General features: G+C 47.8%; 1 protein-coding gene across 3 annotated transcripts in view; it reads left to right on the top strand.

Annotated features, from left to right (window-relative positions):
* The first annotated feature begins 5,584 nt into the window (after positions 1-5,584).
* NOS1 (nitric oxide synthase 1) overlaps positions 5,585-20,557 on the top strand; it is a 230,922-nt gene continuing 215,949 nt past the window's right edge. For 2 of the 3 annotated variants that reach the window (XM_078337402.1, XM_035257765.3), the window contains exon 1: positions 7,569-7,897. The gene's annotated coding sequence lies outside the window, so the exon portion shown is untranslated. Of the gene's footprint in view, positions 5,655-7,568; positions 7,898-20,557 lie in introns of those variants that run through there. The other variant, XM_035257768.3, reaches the window with a different exon arrangement.

Here is a 20,557-nt window from a genome sequence, read left to right as displayed (position 1 = left end):
AGGCTTTTCTGAGAGTTAGGACTTTAGCTCCCTCCACCATCCCAGTACGTTTGACCAGCACATTCATATTTCAAATGTTTCCCCACCCTTGAGGTTGGTTGTTTTGTTTTGTTTTTACAAAGTCTCACTTTGTCACCCAGGCTGAAGAATAGGGGCACAATCACGGCTCACTGCCGCCTCTACCTCCTGGGCTCGAGCAATCCTGGTTCCTCAGCTTCCCAAGTAGCTAGGACTACGGGCACACACCACGATGCCTGGTTAATTTTGTATTTTTTATAGAGATGAGATTTTGCCATGTTGCCCAGGCCGGAGTCATTATTTTTATAACAGTTCTCTGGTCTATCATTATATTCCTGTTACACTTACCCAGCTCTCAGGATTAGGATTAGGATTCCCACCCTATACCTGTGTTTTTTTTAAAGCCAGGTCTCTCAGGCATTAGCAAGGATTCCTTGAAAAATAAAATCCCACATTTAAACAGGTTTGGCAAAAGTAGCAGATTATGTGTGCCTGGATTGCACTATCTCTTAGCATATTCAAATCTCTTAAAAGTCCTGCAGGAAAGAGACTCAGCATTTCCCAAACTGCACTACCGAACTCTGCCACCTTCAACTCATCCTTGGCAGTGGGAGGCCTCTGGTACCCACCATTCAGATATTCAAAACTGAAGACTCACAAACTCACTCCTTACTTAAACTCATCAAGACAAGTTCTGCCTTGATTTGAGCCCATCCTAACAGTTTAGACTGGGAGAAGTAACAAAACCAGATTTGCAAGGCCTCAGTGGTTGCCCAGGACAGCGTGCCTTTCTCACTTGCCCTCCAGGACTCCGGACATAACCAGCAAAAGGGTCCAGTCACTGGCTGCTTGTAGAAAGAAGCCATGGTCAGGTGTGGTGGTTCATGCCTATAATCCCGGCATTTTGGAAGGCTAAGATGGGAGGATTGCTTGAGGCCAGGGGTTCAAGACCAGCACAATCAGCATAGTGAGATCCCATATCCAAAGAAAAGGAAGGAGGGGAGGGGAGGAGAGGGGAGGGGAGGGAGGGAGGGAGAGAAAGAAGCCATAATAACAAAAGTAAGATATGATGAGAGAGCCAGATTTTATTATCCATGCCAGCAAGGGACAAGAGGGCAAAAAAAGTCCAGTCTACAATTTGTGGAGGGAATGCAGAAGAGACAGGGTGACTAGGAGTTGTCAGCTCCAAACACCAGACTGTGTTTTTCCATCACCTGCTATTGTGTTGGACCCACCTCTGTGTCAAGGCATCTGGGGTCATCGTGTCCATCTCCCTGGGTCAGAGGAGTAATAATCACCAACACATACTGAGCACTGACTATGCAGGAGGCACTGGGCTGAACCCTTTGTATACATGGTGCCCATCTAGGTACTGCTATTCTCATTTTACAGATGAGGCTAATGAGGGCCAGTGGGGTGGGGAATCACTAGAATGACAGCTAGACAGCACCTGACATCCTTTCCTCCTAAAATACCACCGTGAAAAGGGAACTAACATTTATGAATACCCACTACGGACCAAGTGCTTTTTATTTTATTTTATTTTTTAAATTTTTATTTTTGAGAGAGTCTCACTCTGTCGCCCAGGCTGGAATGCAGTGGTGCGATCTCCACTTACTCCAATCTCCACGTCCTGGGTTCCCAGCAAATCTCCTGCTTCAGTTTCCTGAGTAGCTGGGATTACAAGCACATGCCACCACACCCAGCTAATTTTTGTATTTTTAGTAGAGACGTGATTACACCATATTGGCCAGGCTGGTCTTGAACTACTGACATCAAGTGATCTACCCAACTCGGCTTTTCAAAGTGTTGGGATTACAGGCGTGAGCCTCAAGCCCGGCCACCAAGCACTTTTTTTAACATAAATTCCATTGCATTCCATTGCAATCAAACGGCAGTAATTGCTACCATTTATTGAACACTCTGCCGAAGGGTCACTGAGTCCTCTCCAAGGCCCCATGAGGTAAGCACTGTTGTTATGCATATCCACTTGAAAGGGGAAGAAACTGAGGCTTAAAGAGAAACGACTTGCTCTAAGTCACCCAGCAGGTAATACAGTGGGCAGAGCTGAGATTTGAACTCAGGTCTGAATGCCAGACTCCTAAATCATTGCTTCTAAGATGTGTTAGGCAGACTCAGAGCTGCATTTCATTTAGGGCTAACTATTCCCCACTCCTCAGGCAAGACCCTTCTGAAGAATCTGCCCAGTGCTCTGTGAATGATGAGGCTTTTCAGTCTGGCTCGTAGCAACAGGCAGTCTTCCCAGGACTATGTGAGAGGCTGTTTCCTCTAATACCCTCAGATGGTGTCCCCAGCCTTGGGCAATTTCCTCCCAGTCCCCATCAGCAGTCAGCTGAACCCTCAAGGGGACCTCCACAAACAATCATTGAGGACCTACCCACCAGGGGGATAAGGCAGCAGGTGCTGACCGCTTTCTCTGTGCCAGGGGCTTTATACTTAATCTTCCAGTAACTCTGAAGCTGTGCTGTCCAGCACAACAGCCGTGAACCACAGGCAGCTACTTCCACCTACATTAATTAAAATTGAATAAAATTTGAAAATCAGTTCCTCTGTCACACCAGCCATATTGCAAGTGTTCAATCACCATGTGTGGCTAGCGGCCACCATCCTGGTGTCCATGTGTCTATTATGACAGAAAGTTCTAGGGAATAGCAATTCATCCCCAATTCACAGGTGAAGAAACTGAGGCTCTGGCTCTGGCACCTGTATGACAAAGCCAGGATGGCGCCCTGGCCTCTGATTCCAGCCACTTTGATTTCAAACTGCCTCTTCTACAAAGGCCCACCATGAAGCTCAGCTCCAGGGACAGAAAGACAGATAAGCACAGAGGAGCCCAGCCGAGCATCAGAGAGAGACAGGTCACAGAAAACAACAGTAGAGTGTGACAGCCCTCAGGATCTGTGGTCTCAGGGACACGTTGCCCATTTTGCAGAGAACATCTTCCCTCCCCTCTTCATTCCCTCGGAAACAAAACTCTCCAGATCTGCATTCACCGAACGGGAGCCACTGACCACAGGTGGCTACTGAACCCTTGAGATGTGTCTCGTCTGAATCGTGTTGCAAGTGAAAAACACACACCAGATGTCAATGAGGTGCCAAAAAAGACTCAACTATCTCATTAATAATTTTTTAATTAATTACATGCTGACATGATCGTTCTCCACGATACTGGGTTAAAGTGTATTAAATACTATAATTAACGTTCCCTGCTTCTTTTTACCTTTTGAATGCAGCTGCTAGAAAACTTACATTGCAACTTGCAGTACATTTCTAGTGGTCGCTGCTTCTCTGAAGGTCCCAATCCCTGTGCTCTGCAAGAGGCCACAGAGTGGAACCAGAAGAGAACGCTACAAGGGTCCAGGTGAGAGACACACTGCTCTAGGCTTGGTCTCTGCAGCTGTGCATGAGCTCGGGCTGTTCACCCTCTGCCTTCTGCACAGGGGGTTCTGGAAGCTGTGCATCAGAGGGCTGGGTGCACAGATTGGGAGCCATAAGCAAGTGACTGGTCTTTTCTGTTTCCTCTTCTGTAAAATAGAAATAGCAATTATCCCTGCCTCCTGGAGTTATTGTAGAGATTAAGCAAATTAATGAACGTAAAGTGCCTGTCCCGTAGTTGGTGCTTCATAGAGGACTATGATTTCCAACCAGGGACAATGTTATCACTCCTTCAGGGTCTCTGGCAGTGTCTAAAGACATTTCGGGATGAGGAGGGAGGCAGAAAGGAGGTTGTTACTGGCATCTAGTGGGTAGAGGCCAGGGATGCTGCTGAAATCCTGCAGTGCACAGGACAGCCCTCACCACAAAGAGTTATCCACCAAATGTTACTAGGGCCGAGGTTCAGAACCCTAAGGCAATGGCTAGTATTGTGATGAACATGATTAACAGCTGTGGAAATGACCCGGCATAAAGTCCAGTCGTGAATGGGACCCTGTCTCTGAAAAAGATGAAAAAATTAGCCAGGCGTGGTGGCACATGCCTATAGTCCCAGCTACTCAGGAGGCTGAGGTGGGAGGATTGCCTGAGCTCAGGAGTTTGAGGCTGCAGTGAGCTGTGACCACACTACTGCCCTCCAGCCTGTAGGAGACAGAACAAGACCCTGTCTGATATGGTTTGGCTGCGTCCCCACCCAAATCTCATCTTGAATTGTAGCTCCCATAACTCCCATATGCTGTGGGAGGAACCTGATGGGAGGTAATTGAATCACAGGGGTGGGTCTTTCCCATGCTGTTCTCATGATAGTGAATAAGTCTCATGAGATCTGATGGTTTTATAGAGGGGAGTTCCCCTGCACACGCTGTCTCTTGCCGCCGCCATGTCAGACATGACTTTGCTCCTCCTTTGCCTTCTGCCATGAGTGTGAGGCCTCCCCAGCCACGTGGAACTGTGAGTCCATTAAACTTCTTTCCTTCATAAATTACCCATTCTTGGGTGTGTCTTCATCAGCAGTGTGAGAACAGACTAATACCCTGCCTCTAAAAAATAAAAATGAAAGTCCAATCATGAGATGGTAGACTTCACAAAGGCAGAAATTTTTGTCAGTCTTGGTCACTGCTATATCTCCAGTGCCTAAAAGAGTGTCTGGTGCATAGTAGGCGCTCAGGATATATCTGTTGAATGAAGAGACAAATGAATAAAATGGAAGGGCTACTTGTCAAAGTCTCATGTGGTCACAGAAAGAACATTCTGATCTGTACATATATGAATATAAGAAATATTTGCCGACTACTATGTGACGTGCTTTGTGCCATACACTGGAGGTTTGATGGTGTAAACAAGACCTAAAGGTAGAGCTCAGTCTCATGGGTAAATCTGACAAATGAACAGGCAATTCTGGAGTCCTCTCTACAACTTCCTGCTGGAGTTCTTTGATTGATGGGGAGCTCATTCCCTCACAGGGCAGCATACTCCTCGATTCTTATAAGAATATTCTTGGCCAGGAGTGGTGGCTCACACCTGTATTCCAAGCACTTTAGGAAGCTGAGGCAGGTGGATCACCTGAGGTCAGGAGTTTGAGACCAGCCTGGCCAAAACGGCAAAACCTTGTCTCTACTAAAAATACAAAAAAATTAGCCAGGCATGGTGGCACGTGCCTGTTGTCCAGGCTACTCAGGAGGCTGAGGCGAGAGAATTGCTTGAACCAGGAGGCAGAGGTTGCAGTGAGCCGAGATTGCACCACTGCACTCCAGCCTGGGTGACAGAGAGATTCCATCTCAAAAAAAAAAAAAAAAAAAAATTATCTTTACCAGAGACACCCACAACCACCAGGGGCCAGGGTGCAGTCACCTGAGCTTAGAGCCCTGTCATCCCAAAGCCTCACTCTGTGCCCAGGCACCTGCCCCATGCCTAGCCCAGGAGGCCCCCATGGCTAACAGCCCAACCAGCTGCCTGCTCCCTTCTCATCTCTGGTTGACAAGCCAGGCTGGCTGAGTCACAGGCTCAGCTTCTCCCAACCCACGTGGGGTCTGGGTCTATGCCAGGGGATGAGCCGCCTGCCAGAGTGCCCACAAGACAGACCAAAAAGGGCCCATGAGCTTCACTGTGGATCAGACTTAAGAACATTCTGGAATCCCATGCTCCAGCTTGGAGCTCCCTGAGGGCCAGATGGCAGCAGACGGGTATGTAATTCTACCAGTGAGAAAACCGGGGCATCCAATGTGTTGGGGGTAACCTGTGTTGCCTGAGAATAGTAATACAATAATGATTATTGCCGTATGTTGTCATGGTTTATTATTGCTATTTATTGTCATGGTTAATTTTTAAGCAGACATGCCTAGCTCGGGAGGCCCCCATGGCTAACAGCTTTGTCTGTTTTGGTCACTGCTATCTCCCCAATGACTAGAACAGGACCTGGTACATAGTAGGTCCTCAGTGAGTTCTTCTGTGGAATAAGTGCATAAACGACAACAACAATGGCTACTTCTATTTGTCAAGCACATAACACAAGGAATTACATATTTATTTTTGTGGGATTTTTACATTTTTCTGTCTCCACCACAAAGGCACGAATGACCGACTTTGTTTTTTCTTTCATTTTTTGAGACGGAGTTTCACTCTTGTCACCCAGGCTTGAGTGCAATGGCATGTTCTCGGCTCACAGCAACCTCCACCTCTGGGGTTCAAGTGATTCTCCTACCTCAGCCTCCCGAGTAGTTGGGATTACAGGCATCTGTCACTGCACCTGGCTAATTTTTTTGTATTTTTAGTAGAGATGGGGTTTCACCATGTTGGCCAAGCTGGTCTCAAACCCCTGACCTCAGGTGATCTGCCTGCCTTGACCCCCTAAAGTGCTGGGATTACAGGTGTGAGCCGCCGCACCCAGCCAACTGGCTTTGTTTTTACAAGAACATTGTTCCTGTAAAAATTATATCCCCAGCACAGTGACCCATGTCTAGCAGGTGCTTGATAAATGTTGAATTAAGAGGCAGGTGCTGAGTATTATCTCATTTATTTTCACGCAGCCCAGGCAGGGCAGGAGCACCTGGGAGCACGTTTTTAGAAAGGAGAGATTGAGACTAGAGAATGAAATGGTTTCTGAAGGTCACACACTTTGTGAGACTCAGATTGGAGCCAGAATCTGAACCCTGTGCGCTTGTAGAAGCTGTGAGCTCCTTGCTGCTGGGTCCCACTCTCCAGCAGTAAAGAGAAAGAACAGGGTTGGGGGCCTTTGGGAAGGGATCCCAGGGCAGAGTGGGTTACTTCGGTACTTCCTCATCCTGCCCTGTAAACCCAAGTCACAAAGCTTTTTCCGTGTGGTGTCCCATTTGGGGTTCACAGCAGCTGCAGCAAAGCCCAGAGAGGTCGAGTAACTTGCTCAAGGTCACACAGCAAGTTGAGCACAGGTCTTCTGACTCTATGTCCAGTGCTCTTTCTCCTAAACCCCAAACAGTGGCTCAAACCTGGAGCCCTAATATAAGCAGGAACACATGTGGGTCAGGGAAGAAGGCTTGAATTTCAGCAGTGGGCTTTATTTTCCCTGGCAAACTGGCCCAACCCACATAGTGGCAAATCCACGTTCCATACTTTGCTGTGTGACTTCGAGAACTGGCTTCCCCTCTCTGAGCCTCAATTTTCTCATCTCAAAACTGGGGATGATATTATCTACTTTGCAGGTGGTGATGAAAATCCCTGACTCCATGTCAGATACAGCTGGTTGTGCATTCTGGCTCTTCTGCTGTGTGACGCTGGGGAAGAAGCTTAGCTTCTCTGTGTCTGTTTCTTCATCTTGCAAAGTGGGTTTATAAATACCCACCTTTTGGGGGCACATGAGATTTAAGAGGGGACAATGTGGGCACCATGCCCAGCCTGGCATATAGTATGTGTCCAATAAAAGATAGTTCACGGGATCCTTTGTGACCGCCATGGGTGGCCTCACGCAGGATCCAGCAGGCACAGCCTGGTCCCTGCAAACCCAGCACTTTCACTCCTGGCTGCCCCCAGCCAGCTGGGGGGAAACCTGAGCTGCCCTCCTCCTGGGCAGACGCTGCCACTGCTGCTGCCACCTCTAAATGTAAGAAAGGTCAGAGCCTGGGGAAGTCAGGGCCGTGCCATGGAGGCAGCCGGCAGGAGAGGAAGGGAGGGGTGGCCGGCGACTGCCTGACTGCCCTCGTCTCTCCCGGGGAGGCCTGAACTGGCCTGGTCTGGGTGCAACCCCCCTGCCCAAGGCTTGGCCTCCCAACCCGGCAGAGCCGCCTCCCAGCCTGCCCCTGGGGAGGGGCCACCTGGTGTCAATTAAACCCCAGTCGCGCTCGGCCTGCACCACACCAGGCGGCTGATTAGTGCCGCTGGCCTCTCCAGATGGGGAGCACTGTCTGAGAGGGGGCGACCGCCACCATGCCAGGGTGAGGCCTTGCCGGAGCTGGTGAGTACCCAGGCGGGGGCTCAGCTCCCCAGGCAGGAGGACCTGGTGTGCCCGGGCTGGGCGTCGTGGGGTGGGGGCTCACTGTGGGGCTCATTTTCCTGCAGTATTTCGGGGCCTCGTAGCATCCCTGACCCCTGCCACCTCAGCCTTACATGAAGGGTACCCAAGGGGACCACAGGCCAGCCCCGTGTCCTTCCCCTCAGGTCATGCAGCCACTGGGGCACCCCAGATAGTGTCAGGAGACCTGATGGGTGAATGAGGGAGCAGTCAGCACAGATGAGGCTTTCGGGTTTCGACTCTGCCCTCATCACCCACAACAGAGCCAGTTCTCCCTGCTGGCCGGTCTGGGACTCTAAGGCCTGGTGCCTCCAACCTGCCAGCCCCAGAGCTCATGCTGTGGGTGGCACCATTGCTCGGCTGGCATGAGACCCCTGCGGGAAGCAGGCGTGGAGAAGCTGCTGTACTGAAGGCTCAGGGGGAGGCCATGCTCTTCAGAGTGCCACATGTCCTAGGGCACTGTTGAGGGCCAAGGAGGGCCCTGGCCATAACCCACAGATGCTTTTAGGGATACCAGGCCGCTCTGCACACTGAGCCACCTCCTGGTTCCCAGTGGGGAGTCGATCCCAGCAGGGACAGAGGAGGAGGTGGCTGCCTGCCCATGGGACAGTTGTGGGCAGGAGGGACAGAGAGGGAAAACTCGCCGGTGCCTCGAGGAAGTGAGGGGACACATAACTCATTCTTGAGCCTGCACTGCTGTAAATGCTAAGCCTCAGCTCCTGGCTGGGAGAGGTTCCGTTATCCATGAGAGGTTCCCCTGTGGTGACAGACAGTGTTACTGCTTGGTGGTACCACCCGGTGGTCTGTGGCCACTGCCTGTTTGGGGTGGAAGCAAAGTGTGTTTGAGATAGGATGGCAGGGCCTGTCCTGGGGAGATGGGACATAGCTGAGTGTACGTTGTCCACATGTACGTGCTGTCTGGGGTGCGTTTACCCATGCATGTCCCTGTAGCCCATTCTGTCCAGCAGGGCATAATTCCTGTTCTGTGTGTGTGTGTATGGTTGCATTTGATACCAAAGCCATGCAGAGGAGGGCTCCATGACAGTGTCACAAAATCACTGCAGATGGCTCCTTCCAGTTCAGTCTATCTGGGGCATGAGCATTCCTCTAGAGCAGCACCTGAGAGCTTCCTGGAGAGCCAGCTAGATGCTCTCTAATTGTGTATCTTTGTCTCCCAGATTCCTTTCCCAGCTGGCTAAAGCCAAGCCAGGCTGGTGGCTGGACCCGAGGACTGTTGAGTATGAGACAAGAGGAAAGGGAAGGGGGCAACTCAACTGAAGCTCAGCCGTTTTCTGGGAAATACTGGATCTAGTTCATTTCTGCTATAAATATTCATTCATCAGAGGCCTCTGTGCTGGGGCCTGGGCCCAATGGTGAGGATCTGGTAGCAAACCTAGAATGCATTCATTCATTCCAAAAATGTTTATCAAGAAACATCTAATGCTAGATGCTGAAATTACATGGTAGATCTCAAATCCATTTATTCCTGTATTCCTTCCTTCACTCCACGGCATTTATTGAAGATCCACTATGATTGAGCCCTATATTAGCTCTGATAGATCTAGGATATGGAAACCATGACCTCTTCCAATTTTCTCAGCTGTCTTTGCACACTATGCCTGGATCTAGTGGAAATCTAGATACCTAATAAACAGCAGGACACGGGAATTTGTAGCAAAGGATGAGGTCCCACTTGGCAATACCATGCAGAATGTCTCCAATGTCCACCCAGAATTAGTGGCTTTTGCGAGAGCCCAGGGATTACGACTATCAGATACCCGCTTAGGCCTCTGGGAAATAACCACATCAGAGCAAAATGAGCTTCGTATACCCATGGCTTACCTTCCTTTGCCAAAGGAAAGTATGATAATTTTGATAATTAAATACTAGGCATGCCCAAGGCACTTGTTTGGGTCATTTAGCAAATACTAGAAGGTACCATTTATTACGCCATGAGCCAGGCACTGCGTTTAGCGTGTGAGATGCTTCATCATTTTTGTTTTGTGGTTTTTTTCTTCTGTTTGTTGTTGTTGTTTTGAGATAGGTTCTTGCACTGCTGCCCAGGCTGGAATATTCAGTGGTGCAATCACGGCTCACTATAGCCTCAACATGCCAGCCTCAGTGATCCTCCCACCTCAGCCTCCCGAGTAGCTGGGATTACAGGTGCACGGCACCATGCCCAGCTAATTTTTGTATTTTTTGTAGAGATGGGGTTTCGCCATGTTGCCTAGGCTGGTCTCTAACTCCTAGGCGCAAGTGATTGTCCTGCCTTGCCCTCCCAAAGTGCAGGGATTACAGCTGTGAGCCACTGCACTTGCCTGAGATGATTAATCTTACTGAACTCTTACCCACTGCTCAGATTCTAGTTCTATTACTTTCCCATCTTACAGCTACAGAAATGAAGGCTAGGAGGGGCGAAATAACTTGCCCAAGGTCTTTGTGACTCCAAAGCACACACTTTCAACCTCTAGGCCACAGCCCTCCTTGAGGAGTTCCAGTCTAGATGGGACAGAAGCCATTTTCGACAAAATTTGGATGAGGCAGTGCGAGCGAGGGTGTGTTCCCCGTCAAGGGAGTGGGTGGGGCAGAAGGAAAGCACAACACACCAAAGGGCTTCTCAGTCTTTGCAAGCGCAGAGCACTTTCGTCTAAACAAAATCTTGTGGAAATTGATCAGAGTATTGCGGGTTGAGCTACGATGGGGGTCTCACCAACTCCCTCAGCTCAGGCTCCCACTCACCCCCTGTATGTGGCTGAATTCCTGAGGTGTACAGGCAGCTGACAAAGCATTTTGCTATGGAGTCAAGGCCAGCCGGGGTGAACATGGCAGATGAGGATACCTGGCAGGTAAGGAGAGAATGGCCGTGAAGATTTGGAGAAGATCTGGGCATGATTTGAGAAATGCAGATGTCTAAGTTAGGGGACGATGCGACATTTATTTATTCATTCAACAAACATTCGCTATGCTCCTGCTATGTGCCAGGCACTGGTCTAGGATCTCCTGATGAAGTGGTAGGCATAGAAAACAAAAGGAGGCTGGTATTTTGTATGCCTGTGTCAATCAGCCACTGACTTAGGCTGTTCCCAGTTGGGGAGGTGGGGATGGGGTGTCGTCATCTCCCACACAAGCCAGCTTCCCTACCTAAGGCAATTCCCAGCTGGGTCATTGCTCTGGCCTGGCAAAGACACCATGATTGTCTGCTCCACTGCCCCTGAGTAGTTCCCTCAGTGGGGGAGACAGGTGAGGGGACAGATGAGGACAGCAAGGAAGGTGCATTGCTTGGATGGGGAAGCCCAGAAGCGGGTGCTAGACCCAGTGTGGAAAGTCGAGGAAACTTGGTCAGGAAGAGCTGGGGCCCTGAGTTCAAATCCCAGCACTACCGCTTGCCGGTTCTTGACCCTGAGCCAGTGACTTTGCCCTTAGAGGCTCTGTTTCCCTAAATCTAGGACGTGGCAGCCACCAGGGCCTTCCTTCCAGATGGTTGGGAGGACTTGTGTGTAACTCGCATAGCCCAGTTCCTGCACGTAGTAATTATGGGAGCGACAAAGATGGTGGTGTTGGTGTGGGGGTATTGAGGCTGGGTTGAATCACAGAAGGCCTGGGTTCCCAACGAAGCTAGGTCCTTTCCCACCAGACTTCAGAGGGACCTGGGAGGCCCTGTGAGGTGAGTCAGAAATGGCTGCTGGAGGAAGGTCCCGAATATTACCAGAACTTGGGTCATTAGGGAGGAGGCAAGGATGGGATATATGTAGGGAGGAGGACCTGGTTCAGGAGGGGCCCAGGGCTGAGCTGAGAGCTGGGGAGGGAGGGAGGGACGGAGGGAGGGAAGCCTTGGAATTGACTGAGCAGGGCAATCCCACATCCTCTCCCTGCACCTCACACCCAGAGCCCTGAGCCCTGGCCTAGGTAGACCACCTCCTTCTCCACGCCTCACACCCTTGTTCCATCTCATTCAGCAAATATTTCTTGATCGTTGGGCTCTGAGGATGCACATGTGAATAAGACAGGGCCCCTTTGCTTGGGGATCTCAAAGTTCATGATTGGGGGATACCAAAGACAGGGAAGAAAGAGACATCACCCAGGGGTCAGGAGAATGACAGCATGTAGGTGTCCATTGAAATTTGGCTCCGTGTGGTCATTGGCAGCCCAGAAGGAGCAGTTTCTGGGCATCTGTGGGGCAGAGACCTGGTAGCAGAGTGAGCATACACTCTGTTCTCCACCACAGCTTGGCTGGGAAAGCAGGGATGCTGAACCTCTCAAAGTGACTGCCTGATTTGAAGGATTCGATGTGTGTGAGGCTCTGTGGGGGGTGAATGTGTGGATGTCAGGAGTGTGTGTGTGTGTGTGTGTGTGTGCATATGTGTGAGAGGTGTGTGTGTGAGAGATTGTGTGCATATGTGTGAGAGCAAACACATGGAAGGGTGTGTGGGAAGTCTGTGTTTGAGAGTTTATGTGCATGTAAGGGATTGCTGGGTAATGTGTGTGAGGTTGTGTGTGTGTACATGCAGATGTGCCTGTGTGAGGCTTGTGCATGCAATGATGTGTTTAAGGGTGTGTGTGAGAGGCTATGTTGAGTGTGTACATATAAGGATGTGTGTGTAGTGTGTGAGGTTGTGTGTGTGAGGGCTGTGTATATGCAAAGATGTGTTTAAGGGTGTTTGAGAAGCTATGTGGAGAGTGCACATGTGAGGGGGTGTATGTATAGGGAGTATGTATGAGGGGTGTGTGTGTGAGGGTTATGTGCATGCAAAGATGTATTTAGAGTGTGTGTGAAAGTGCACGTGAGGGTGTATGTGTATGGAGTGTGTGTGAAGATGTTTGTGTTTGAAGTTGGGGGTGTCTGTGTGAGGGTGTGTGTATTTAATGGTGTGTCTATGGGTGTGGAAGGGTGTGTATAATGAGTCTACATACATGTGAGAGGGTATGGCTGTGTGAGATGTGTGAGAATGCATGTGAGAGGTGTGTGCTTATGTGACTGTGTGTGAGAGAGTGTAAATCTGTGAGTGTGATACACATCTATGTATTCTCACCACTTATGGATTCTTAGAGCCAGGAGAGTCCAGAAGCTCACTGCACCTTTCTCACCCCACCTACGCCACCCACCCACCCCACATGTAGCACCCTACAGCTGCATTTTCCCATTCATTATTTCCTGAGACTCTCAGCAGCCCTGTGAAGATGGCTCCATCTTCACAGATGTAGAAACTGAGGTCCATGAACTCAGAAGGAGATGGTGTCAGTGTCTCTGAGTCACAGAGAACTGGGCTTTGGCCAGATAACAGCTCTGACTGTTCGTTACTCTGTTTCTTCTAACTTGAGTGCTTATGTACAAAACAAGATGCCTATTCAAAGCCCACTCACAGTCATTGTATTCTTTCTTTCCTCCTTTGCTTCTATTACTTTCCAGTATTCTTTCTTTATCCTGTTCCTCCCCTGGGTTCCACTTCCCTTCCACTTCATTAAGAATAAATGAGACTGTAATTTTAACACATCCCCTGCCTTCCTCTGCCAAATGCATTTTAAAGAATCACTTTTCAATTAAGAGGAAAATTCTTACAATAAGGTTTAACTCAAAGTTCATCATTAAAATACAAACAGGAAAAAATGGGTTCACAATACCCACCATGACTCCTCCAGAACAATGAATCGTAAAGAACCACTGAATGCTTGCAAGGAAAAACAAAAGATATTAAATAAAGACCAAACATTTTCATAGAATCAAACTCCAAACCAGAGAAAACAAATTTCATCTTCAGGAAGCTGGTAGTGCTGTTGGCCAGTAATAGCCACAGATTTGGGACACCAGATGTATTCTTCTACCCGCTTTGCTCCTGTATTCTGAGCTCATGCCCCAAACCAACTTTCCTATTCATCATGGACACTATTATACATATACCTAGTCCTCCAGGTGCCCATAAAAGTATATAAGTGGTGATTATATAAAATTGTGATCCCACCAAGCAAAAATCCCCCAGGCGCTGACTCATTCCTGACAAAGAAGTTAGGTATGGATAGGCTTGAGCCTTTGAGGAACTCTTGTGGCCATTAAAATCTGTGGCCTTTAGAGGACCTGAAAGATTTAGGTCACTCCTTCTAACCCTTTACACACACACACACATCATCCAACCACCCATGCATCCATCCATCCACCCATGCATCCACACATGCATCCATTCTTGCACACATGCCAACCGTTCACTTACCCATGCATCCATCCATCCATTTATGCATGTAACCATCCATGTATCCATCCATGTATCCATCCATCTACCCATAGATGCATGCCAACCATCCATCCATGCATGCATCCATCTATACATCCAGCCATCCAATCATCTATCCACCCATGCATCCATCCATCCACCCATCCAGCCATCCAACCATCTATCCACCCATGCATTCATCCATGCATCCATCCATCCACCCATGCATGCATGCCAACCATCCATACATACATACATTCATCTATCCATCCATCTTGCTAACCTTCCATGCATGCCATCCATCCATCCATCCATCCATCCATCCATCCATATATCTACCCATCCTGTTAGTCATTTGTATGTCATCCATCTACCTAGTTGTTCATCTGTCTATCCACCCACCTGTTCATCTACTCATCCATCCATTTGCAATAGTTTATCAGTCATCACTCATCCATTCAGCATTAATTTATCCATTTATCAGTTTATCTGTCTATCCATCCATCTGTCTGTGATTGGGGTCCCCAAGAGCACTCCCAAGCTTGATGATTCTCTAGGACTCAGGACTCAGCATACAGTTACACTCATGAATTTACTCCAGTGCAAGATACAAAGCAAAATCTGCAAAGGGAAAAGATGCATGGGGTAAAGTCCAGAGAAACCAAAAGCCAGCTTTCAAGAATCCTCTCCAAGTGGAGTCACACAGAACACAGTTAATTCCTGGAGCAGGAAGCTGTGACAACACGTGTGAAATGTCTTCTGCCAGGGAAGCCCATTACAGACTCTGTGCCGAAGAGTTTTTATGTGGGCGGGCCATGTAGGCACACTCTACCTAAAATGTACCCAAACTCCAGACTCCCAGTAGAAAAATGGATGATTAATTTAAACCACGGTGAGCTGCTCTTATCAATTCTAGGAACTTTGGAAACCCTCCCAAAATCCGACTTCCCAGTTGTAAGCCAAGGGTCAGCCTTGCAAGGAGGGTTCTCAGGAGAGTTGTCTCAAGCCTGCTGTATTAAAGCTTTCCTTCACTCCATCCTTAATCCATCTTCCCACCCTCTCATGCATTTATCCATCACCCATTCATGTATCCATCCATCCATTGTTCTGTCCATCCGTCTGTCCTCCTGTCCATCTACTCATTTATTTCACCCAACATGCATTGAACATCTACTCTCATCCTGCCTTACTGGGCTCTGAGACGGCAGAAATGGGTGAGATATGTCCCACCCACTCCCGCCAAAGTCCTCACACTGAGTGCCTTTTAAAAAGCATCTCATTCCATCTCCTCCTCCATAGAGGGAGTAAGATATGTGGCAGAGAAGGGCCCTCCTGGGGCCCTCCTGGGGCTGAGCTGGAGGCCCTCAGCAAACCCGGTATGGTCTGAGCTGAGCACAACCCAGCCATGGGCACCCTTCACTCTGAGCAGCCATGCCCCTTACCCATGTCCTCCCTCTTTTTCCTATGGGGCTGCGAGACGACCATTCCAGCATCTCTGCTGGGACCTCAGCGGCCACCAAGGCAGCCTCAGGGAGTCTGTATGGGCTGAACCCAGTTGAGAGCAGAGGCTGGGAGGAAAATGTATAGGAACTGTGTGTGCTGAGTTAGCTCTGGAGAAAGAACAGACAGGGAAGGCAATAGAGTTACTCTTTTCTCTCTGTCTTTCCCTCCTTTGCCAGCTCTCTGAGCATCTCTCCAACTCTGCCTCATCACTGTCACTCTAGCAATAATAATGGCAGCCCCTCAGGGTCACTGTCACTTCTACCTTCCATATCCATGACCTCACTGATCCTGCCACCTGCTCCATGAAGTGAGAAGGGCTAGAACGATCCTTTATTCTATTCAACATATCAGAACTAGAGGCTCAGAGAGGCTAGGTGGCTTGTCCAAGGACACACAGAGCTGGGCCCTACCCTTAAGTCTCTGTATTCCCTAATCCAGAATGTCCTTTCTCACAATATGATGGAGCCTCCCAAAACTCATTCCAGGCACTTCTCTACTTTGGATAACACATTTACCTTAATTTTTCTTCTATTCTCATGATCACGATGTAAGATGCGGAGACAGGAACATCAGGAGAGGGGGTTTTCTGCCAGCAGATGTGACATCTCTTTCCATAGTCTCTTGAAGAGGGAACCACGGTCATATTAATAATGGCTATCATTTAGCAGGCCCCGATCAAGGTTGCTAGTGCTAGTTTGAGCACTCAGCACACCCCATCCTTACCTGTAGGTGAAAGTACTGCACAGACTACTCAAAGGATGTTGTATCTACTCACTGTCCTCCAACCTGCCAGAATACAGGGGCCAGGTGAAGCACATGAAGCATTAACTGCAAATGGGCAAGAATCTGAGCAGTGAATGTAATCTGCAAAGTGGCAGGCGGGTCAGCATCTTTCAAACATGGGATGCTTTTAAAAATGTCTTTAAATTTTATAAATTTTTTTTTGAGACAGGGTCTTACTCTGTCACCCAGGCTGGAGTGCAGTGGCATGATCATGGCTCACTGCAGCCTCAGCCTCCCTGGGCACAGGTGATCCTCCCACCTCCCCAGTAGCTAAGACTATAGGCATGCTCCACCCTGCCTGACAAATTTTTAATTTTTTTCTATGGACAGAGATTCCCCATGTTGCCCGGGCTGGTCCTAAACTACTGGGCTCAAACAATCTACCTGCCTTAGCTTCCCAAAGGGCTGGGATTATAGGTATGAGTTACCATATGGCCTCTGGCCATTTTTTGTTTTGTTTTGTTTGTTTGTTTGTTTTAATTGAGACAGGGTCTTGCTTGGTCACCCAGACTGGAGTGCGGTGGCATGATCACAGCTCACTGCAACCTCAATCTCCTGGCCTCAAGTCATCCTAACACCACAGCCTCCCAAGTAGCTGGGACTACAGGTGCGCATCACCATGCCTGGCTGATATGGGGTGCTTTTAAAGGATACCTATTCTCACAGACACCTCACCTTTACCAATGTTGCCATAAAATATTTCTATTATATTTTTTAAATGTATGCTGGCATAAAAGCAGATATAAGTTCTTCACTTTTATCTCATCTACTGCTATAAAACCAAAACAAATCTGCAAATTACGTATGATCACAATTACAAAGCCAATAAAATTCAAATTCAAAACATGTCTGCAGTGGGCACAGTGATGTTTTGCTGAGACACAACTGCCACTCACAATGTGAGTGTTGGACACACTGCCCAGACGGTTCATTTTAAAAATGTATTTATCCCAGAGAGTTCTTTTGATTTTCCCCTGCCTCTGGGAGGACCTGATTTTCCACCTTCCCCTTCTCAGACTTCTGTGAAACTTCTGATTGTACAGCACGGCGTTCTATCCTTGAGCCTTCACCAGGCATGAAGAAGATCATTTTTGTGTCATGTCCGTGGTATTTTCTTGTCATTGTGCAGTAATTAAAGTGAGAGTTCAACATGGTTGTCATTGTAAACACAAATGCAGAACAGACACCAGAATCATGTGGCAATGCATGATGATAAGATGGTGACTGGTTAATTCAGGAAAGGATGTTGGTAATATTCTACAACTGAAAGCAATTACAACATGATCATAGTGCATTGTGGACCCCCAGGGGATCCCATGTTCAGACACATCTCACATTCATGGGGAACATGGACTAGAATTGGGGAGCTGAATTAAGAGGTTATGATGATATTTAGGCTTGATGCCAGGAGGGCTTCAATGGCTAAAATGGGAAGGAAGGGCCAGGTGTGGTGGCTTATGCCTGTAATCCCAGGACTTTGGGAGGCTGAGGCAGGAGGATCACTTGAATCCAGGAGTTTGAGACCAGGCTGGGCAACATGGTGAAACCCTGTCTTTCCAACCCCCCCCCCAAAAAAACCAAAATTTAGGAAAATTAGCCAGGTGTGGTGGCATGCATTGGCACTTCCAACTATTCAGGAGGCTAAGGTGGGAGGTTTGCCCCAGGAGGTCAAGGTTGCAGTGAGCCATGATCACGCCGCTGCACTCTAGCCTGGGTGACAGTGAGAACCTGTCTGAAACAAAAATGGAAGGAAAAATCTGAGCCATGTGTTGTGTTAAAGAAAGACTAGGCAGTATTTGAGTTTTGACGGTGTTGTCCAGAGAACTGGCACGAAGTTCCTTGAGCTTCCCAGGCCCTGAGGGTGCCTTCAGAGAGGAGGAAGGAAATCAGTAGCAGCTAAGCAAGGGAGAAACCTCAGCTGGTTTTCCTAAGCATACTGAGATCCTGGGCTGGCTTCCCTTTACTTGGTCTGAGCCTTGGTTCTTTCTTTGGTTAAATGAGAATAAGACCTTCCCTGCACTTGGCAGAATGGACAAGTGAGTAAGGGCACAGGCTGAGGAATCAGGCAGCCCATGATCTGAATTCTCGCTCTACGACTTGCTAGCTAGGAGACCCGAGAGTAGATCCTTGACAGATCTGGGGCTGTGTTTCCTAGGCTGTAAAAGAGAAAGAGCATTCACACCTTTCTACGGTTACTGTCAAAAGAGAATGCGATAGTTTGCAGGGCGCTTAGTCAGTATCTGAAATTTTGTGACCACTCAGTAAATAATAACTGCTGTGTTACTGTTACCATTAACCTCATTCATACCGTCAGTGCTGATGTGTTACCATCATCGTCACTCCTTCATCAGCTTTCTCTCTCCCTCCATCATTCTGGGTCCTGGCTTCCCTCAACATGTGAATCCTGCTTCTCTGCCCATGAAGACTTTGTCCAGTGCCTTAACCTCACAGCTCTTCATTCTCTAATGGAGGTTCTCAATCTGTTTTATGCCATAGACTCTTTGGTAGTCTGGTGAAGCCTAGAGACTCTTTTTCAGAATAATATTTTTATTTATTTCTTTTTCTCTTCCAACTTCTTTTTTTAGGTTTGGTGGTAAGTGTGCAAGTTTGTTACATAGGTAAATTATGTGTCACTGGGGTTTGGTATACACATGATTTTGTCACCCAAGTAGTGAGCATAAGTACTGGACAGGCAGATTTTTTTTTGAACCTCGCCCTCCTCCCACCCTTCACCCTCAAGTAAGTCTTGGTGTCTGTTGTTCCCCTCTTTGTGCCCATGTGTACTCAATATTTAGCACCCACTTACAAGTGAGAGCATGTGGTATTTAGTTAATTGCTTCCAGCTGCATCCGTATTCCTGCAAAGGAGGTGATTTCATTCTTTTTTATGCCTGTGTAGTATTCCATGGTGTCTATGTACCACGTTTTTTCTTTCCTTTTTTTTTTTTTGAGACAGGGTCTCACTCTGTTGCCTAGGTTGGAGTACAGTGTGGCAGTCTCAGCTCACTGCAACCTCTGCCTCCTGGACTCAAGCAATCCTCCTGCCTCAGTCTCCTGAGTAGCTGGGACCACAGGTCCTTGAGCCACCATGCCCAGCTAATTTTTGTAGAGATGGAGTTTCACCATGTTGCCCAGTCTGGTTTTGAAATGAGTTCAAAGGATCCTCCTGCCTTGGCCTCCCAAAATGCTGGGATTACAGGCATGAGCCACTGCTCCTGGCCCAAACCACATTTTCTTTATGTAGTCTACTGCTGGGCATCTAGGTTGATCCCATGTCTTCGCTATTTTGAAAACAAATAATGTTTTTAAATTCATAAAACATAACACATAGGATTGCAAAGGAAATAATTATACTGAAATATAGTTACCAAGTATTTATTTTAAAGAAACCAATGTGATATGGTAACATGTGTGTTTCTTTTTCTTTTTCTTTTTTGAGACAAAGTCTCACTCTGTCACCCAGACTGGAGTGCAGTGGCATGACCTCAGCTCACTACAGCCTCCACCTCCTGGGTTCAAGTGATTCTCCTGCCTCAGCCTCCCACATAGCTGGGACTACAGGTGCCTACCACCACACTTGGCTAATTTTTGTGTTTTTAGTAGAGGTTGGGTTTCGCCATATTGACCAAGCTGCTCTTGAACTCCTGACCTCAGATTCCCAAAGTGTTTGGATTACAGGTGTGAGCCACTGCACCCGGCCAACATGTGTGTTTCTTTATTAACAAATTAACAAATGAGCTAGCTGTGAGCCTAATAGATTCGATAATTTTTAAGTAGCAATAAGCATAAACATTTCAAGATATTTGGAACAAGTGTAAGGTGATATGAAAATATTTACAATTTCTTTTGTTGATAAAGTCACAGGTAGATAATACTACTCTGACTATTGGTCTGTATTCATAATGAAAGCAAATGCTACATTCCAGTTAGGAGTTAATGTAAAATAAAGATGTAATTATTTCCCATCCAGGTTCACAGCTGTTCTGAATTGTATCCCTAGACCCCTTGCCACAAATCGAATGGTGTTGTCTGCCTCATGCTACTGATTCCATTTAGTTAGACTTATTTCTATTTAAATGCTCAAAATTCTTTTTTTTTTTTTTTGAGACAGAGTC

The sequence above is a fragment of the Callithrix jacchus genome, chromosome 9 (assembly GCF_049354715.1).
Source record: "Callithrix jacchus isolate 240 chromosome 9, calJac240_pri, whole genome shotgun sequence".
NCBI lineage: Eukaryota > Metazoa > Chordata > Mammalia > Primates > Cebidae > Callithrix > Callithrix jacchus.
Note: the sequence above shows the minus strand (reverse complement) of the source record. Positions and strands in the feature narration are given on the sequence as shown.